This window comes from Notechis scutatus, chromosome 2 (assembly GCF_049901735.1).
Source record: "Notechis scutatus isolate UNSWTSFEM ecotype Mainland chromosome 2, rNotScu1.2, whole genome shotgun sequence".
In the NCBI taxonomy this organism is placed as follows: Eukaryota; Metazoa; Chordata; class Lepidosauria; order Squamata; family Elapidae; genus Notechis; species Notechis scutatus.
In genome coordinates, this window is record NC_142010.1 from 61,267,318 (window position 1) to 61,273,317 (window position 6,000).

At 41.5% G+C, this 6,000-nt stretch overlaps 1 protein-coding gene across 1 annotated transcript in view; it reads right to left on the reverse strand.

The window, feature by feature from the left end:
* PRKCD (protein kinase C delta) overlaps positions 1–3,760 on the reverse strand; it is a 70,103-nt gene extending 66,343 nt beyond the window's left edge. Inside the window, exon 1 of the mRNA XM_026680523.2 lies at positions 3,432–3,760. The gene's annotated coding sequence lies outside the window, so the exon portion shown is untranslated. The remainder of the gene's footprint in view (positions 1–3,431) is intronic.
* Between the last annotated feature and the right edge of the window lie 2,240 nt (positions 3,761–6,000).

The window sequence follows — 6,000 nt, forward strand, 5'->3', positions numbered from 1 at the left end:
CTTAAACTTGTAAAATTGATGAATTTTATATCAATGTTTATACAGTAGAATCTCTGGTCATGACCATAATTCATTCCATAACTTTAGTCGCAACCTGATTTGGTCATGACCCAAATCTAATTTTGGAAATTTGGCGCTTACAAAAAAAATGGTGCGGAAAGGGAAATCAGCTGCGGAAAAAAAATTGTGAATTTTTTGGTCGGAACCCAATTTGGTCATGGTCAGAAGTGTTCAAGACCAGAGGTTCTACTGTATAAACATATGAGTTAAATATGACTTTAAAATTCTAATAAAGACAAATAAATACTTATATCTCCAAATCCACTCATCTATATTTTTTCCATGCACACATAAATCCTACCCTTTTATCCTAATGCTCTATAAAACAAATAGATTTGACTAAATGCTAATGAATTGTCCAAGGATCCAAGGTGTGTTTTTATCTTTTTAAGGATAAATTATAGCTCCAAATCCACTCATCTATATTTTTCCATGCACACATAAATCCCACCCTTTTATCTCTATAACACTCTATAAAACAAATAGATTTGACTAAATGCTAATGAGTTGTCCAAGGATCCAGTGTGTTTTTATCTTTTTAAGGAGCATTGAAAATACACTTATCCTACTATGCTGTACAATGAAGACATGAACAATGAAGTACTTATATGTTTACTTAGAAGTAAGATCCCCCGGATGCAATAGAGATTACTATCAGAAAAGTATACATAGGACTGAAGCCAAAGGATAAATAATTCTACTGTTTAACGTAATGGTTTATTCTCCCCTTAGCACTAGCGTTCTGAAGATCTATAATTACATTTAATTTGAGAATAAACAAATGGCACCAATTTACAATATTCTCAGACTCCTATGAATTAAATTATTAGCTTCTCCCTTTATATTCTTTACACATAGCTTGTTATACTTACTGGAATTAATATCTCAATTTTATATCTGAAGACCAGAGGTGGTATTCAGCAGGTTCTGACCAGTTCTGGAGAACCAGTAGCAGAAATTTTGAGTAATTCGGAGAAGCTGCAAATCCCACCTCTGACTGGAGATTTTACAGTATCCTCCCCCTGCCACGGCCACCAAGCCACGCCCACAGAACCGGTAGTGAAAAAAATTGAATCTCACCACTGCTCAAGACCAGATTAAAACTAATAGTCCCTTATATAAAATGTAAACTTTTTGTTCAAAAATGGTTGAATTGTGACTAGGAACAACAAGAAATTATTCGATGCATTTTTTTAAAAAAACTACAAACAATTTAAGGACGTATAATCAATCAATGTAAAAAAAGTCCATCTCTGGAAGACCTGAATAATTATAGTTTGCTACCTATAAGATATAATAGTAGAGTATGTACAATATTGCACACTTTGAAATTTATTTGATATAAACATTCATCCCCAAAATACACAAATTTGCAATGCCAAAGAAATTTCCCACTAATATCAGTAATGCAACCATGTAGAAAAAAAATCAGTCCCTGGTGAGTTAAGTAATAAAACACCTCCAATCAGAGTACATATTTATATAGATTGGAGCTTTCCAACCTTCTTAGGCTAGTGGAATGTTTTAAATTTTAGAAATATAGTTAAGAATTTTAAATTCTCTGACATCATTGGTATTTACTATGTACTTACTAGCATGCCAAATTAGTCATGCTCTGTAGTCACTCACCCGACTGAACATTTTAATTTCTAGGAATATTCCTACACTTACTTACTTTCTTACTTTCTTACTTTCTTTCTTTCTTTCTTTCTTTCTTTCTTTCTTTCTTTCTTTCTTTCTTAACAATTTGCTAGTACCTAGGTAGCAGACACTAGGCCAGAAGTTATATTTTAGGCATATGAAACACTCTAAACAAAAAAAGAAAAAAAGAAATCTAGTGCTCTCAAGTGTTATTGCCAGCAATCCCAGGGGCTAAATTTTTTAAAAAAGTTTTGCTTCAGCATAAGGCAGCTAGCTGCCTATCTTTTAATCACATGAAACACTGAGAAAGTTCCAATTCATTCTCTGTCCACCCACTATTAAAGATTAAGTTTCACAGATAACAGATACAGGACCGAAACATACTTACACAGCAAATACTTTTAGATGACAAATGCAATCAACCTTATCCATTCACTGAACAGGAAAGCAAACATCCCCCTGCCTCAAGCTAAACAATGACTGACCACCTCTGAACCCCACTCCAGTCAGCCTACAGTGGGGAAAATCCCTAACTTCCTAAACACTAAACCACTCAACTTGCTCCTTCTAGATGCAGAAATTAGGGTGTGAGCAGTTGTGAGCCAATTGGTCACTGCACAAAGTAAATGATGATCGCAAGGCATATTTCATAAAACCTGTCAATCACTGTCAACTTTCTGTCAACATAATTTGTCAACCACTGTCAACTTTCCGTCCAGAGCAGCATTGTTAAAAGAGTTAGGCAAACACACACACACTGAATGTTTCTATTGGATAGCAGTATTACAGTTGATCACTTGTTAAAATGTTGCCATGATATTTTCAGCACACTTATCCTTTCAGGTGAGCAGACCACTTGCTAACATCACACTTCTGATTTTGCAGGACAACAGCGTTTGCAAAAAAGTTTTCCGAATGCAGTAGCTTCAGGTTTCCCATTCCAAAGCTCCCTTTGTCCATGGGGTTCTTGGCTTTTGTTTTTCTTCCCAAAGACTCTTTGACAAGGGAGGGAAGAATTTGGAAGGATGGATAAATGGCAACAATAGTTGTGCTACATAGAGCAACTAGCTAAAGATGGTGCCTGATCAACCCTATATCAACCTCCTATTTCTGATTAAGACAGAAGCTCAGAAGTTCAGAAATGTAGTAAAGTATTTCAAGAAAACATGGAGTCTCTTAAAACAAGGAAGTCCCGGCGGAGCTAGTCCTCCAACAGATGTTGCACACAGCAGCTCTGCTCTGACCAGGAGTTATGAAAGCCCGCCAGCCGGTCCTGCTAAACTCAGCCGCGCTTTGCCCCATGCCGGAATCCCTGCGAGCGCAAAGAGAAAAGCAGGAAGGAGGGACAGGGAGCTCCTTTCATAAAAGTCTGCCACCCAACCCAAAGCGAGAGGCGGGTGTCAAAGTTGCTCTTCCGAAGGAGGAACTCGAGTTACTCAGGGGATGGACCGCAGTCGGGGGGAGTAGAGCGGGGTGACTCTACCGCACCTCCGAAGAAAGGCGGAGTGGAGAAAGATGCTCAAGCCGTCCACACGACCCCCTCAGGACCGGAAGCAGGGGGCTGGCGGGAAGAGCCCGTGTCCAAAAGAGGAATGCCTGCGCCCGCTTCCTCCTTCGCGGAGGAGCCAGTCGAAGAGCTCCCAGCCGAAGGGGAATCGGTCCCTTTTTCCACGAGGGAGGAAGTTTTTCCGACCGGCGGAATCTCCCCCTCGCGCCAGCGGATCACTTACCCGTCTTCCTCGGAAGGTCCAGGCTGAGCTGGAAAGGCGCAGGACTGCTCCGAGGGCGCTCCGAAGCCGAAAGTAACGCTCTGAAAAGCGAGAGCCCCGTCGAGTGGGGCTGCCTCCGCGTCGGACCGCCCTCCCATGGCACGCTCGCACCTCCCATCTTTCCTCCTCCTCCCCGCGCGCGCTCCGCCTCAACTCGGGCCGGACGCGCTCACCTGCTGCTGGGGACTGGGGCGCGCGAGGATTTCCCCCTCCCGCTCCACCCCCACGCCCCCAAAGAGCGTCAGGAAAAGCAGAGTCATCCACGCGGGCTTTTGCTTTCTTTCTCTCCCCCCGCCCCTCTCCTCCTCCTCCTTCCCGGGTCCTGTTACTTCTCCGCTTGGGACTCTTTCCCAAGCGAGAACGCCCAAAAGGGAACTAGTTTGTACGAGCCTCGCCCTGTCGCTCGGGGCCCTCAGCGGCTGCCCTTTCTGGGTGAAGGACGAGCGTAGTACCTGACACCCCCCTGGTGCTCGCCATAGGTGTTTCCTGATAGAGGCCATTCGCTTGTCTTCCTGCTGAGCGGCTTCTGTGGGGCGGAGAAGTGGTGGTGGTGGTGTCACCGCGAGGAACTCGGCAAAGAACTGTGTTAGGTTTAGATCTCTCTCTTTCTCTCTCTCTGTGTGTCCCTTGACTCGCGTTTGTGTTCAGAGTGCTGGAAAAAGGTTTGAGTGCTTGGCAAGATGTGCCTGGCCTGTGAAGTGGGTGGTGGTGGGGGGGAGTTTCAGCTTTTTTTCTTTCACCATCCTTGCAGAAATTACAAGTGGTCCTCAACAGTTGAGCCCAAAATGTATGTTGCTAAGTTGAGTTTTGTGAAGTGAGTTTTGCCCCGTTTTGTGAAGTGAATTTTGCCCCCTTTTATGACTTTTTCTTGCCACATTTATTAAGGGAGTCACTGCAGTTGTTAAATTAGGAACCCGGTTGTTAAGTGAATCTGGCTTCCCCATTGACTTTGCTTGACAGAAGTTCGCAAAAGGTTATTGCTTCACCCCGAGACACTGCAATTGTCATAAATGTGAGAGTTGTCAAGCATCCAAATGTAAATCACATGACCATGGGAATACTACAAGGGTCATAAGTGTGGAAAATGGTCATAAGTCACTTTTTTCAGCACTGTTGTAACTTTGAACAGTTCACTAAGTGAACTGTTGTAAGTCGAGAACTATCTGTAGTCTAGTTGGATGGGTTCTGATAAGCTAACTCTGTGGTACTTTACTGCGAATGAACCAGCCACAATCTGCATCTGTTATTTTTGTGCAAAAGCAGGGCTATTCAAAGTTGTTGAATGCCAATTCGTAGGGCTCAAAAACCTGTGTTATTTTCTGGGATATTTCCTAACTTTGACTATATCTACTTTGTAGAGAATATGAGTGTATGTGCCTTTTGATCCCAGTGTTACTGGCACCTTTCAGCTCTGCATCTTTTAACTGGAACTGTACTAGTTTTTATCCTCCACGTTTTTGAGTGGTTTATCCTCACTAGCACTGACTTTCCCCACTTCCATCAAACTTTAGTTTTCACGCTGAATCTTTCTTGACACACTTTGACACATCAGAATTAATAGCCAAGTTAAACTTAAGGGAAAGGGGAAAGAGAGTTCTGATCAAAGCTGATTATGATGCTTAATTTACTGCAGTACTCTGATTTCATATAAGTAGGGTTTGAGAGCCAGTTTGGTGTAATGGTTAAAGGTGTTGGACTAGAATTGAGAAAATTGAATTTTAGTCTTGCCTTAGGTACAGAAACCAGCTGGATGACTTTGGCCCAGTCACTCTTTTAGCCATAGAAAAAGACAATGGCAAACCATTTGTGAAAGCACTGCCAAGAAAGCGGCAGGGATTGGTCATGTAATTGCCAAGAATCAAAACTGACTGGAAGGGGGGAAAAAATGTTCACTCCTTTATCTCCAGATCTGGAACTTCTGCTTTAATTCTAGCTGGTAGAAATAAAGTATGGTCCAAAATTAATAATTTGAATGACATAATAGGTAATAATGGTTACTTTGCTTTACACCTGGATAATTATAGATATTTCTTAAGCTTCTGCAAATATAAAACCATTCCTTTTTTTCTTATCTTTCATCAGGAAAGCACAAAAGTTGCAAGTTTTGTATAGTATAAATCCACCAGTTATTGTCTCCTCAGACTTGACTACAGTTTACACGATCAGTCTAAACTTAAATTCTATGTGGAATTCAATGGACAGTAGTATTTTAGCGTGGTTGTTGCATCAAAATAATTTCAGATTCTTAAAAAAGGCTTGCATATTATTGTGATAATGATTTTACTTTTCTCTGTTTCTAGGCATAACATACCCACTATTCACAACTTGGACAAAACATGCTACATGAAGGCTATGCAGAAGTCTAATATTAGTACCACACATTTGTTTCCAAAATACATTGTTAGGCCTCAGAAACCCAACTCTCTACTGCCCAACACTTCCTATAACTTCTAATGTAGCTTTATCTTTCTCTCCCTCTCACCCAGTTAGATAAACCACAAACACCTGAGCTACTCTACCAGCAGTTGTT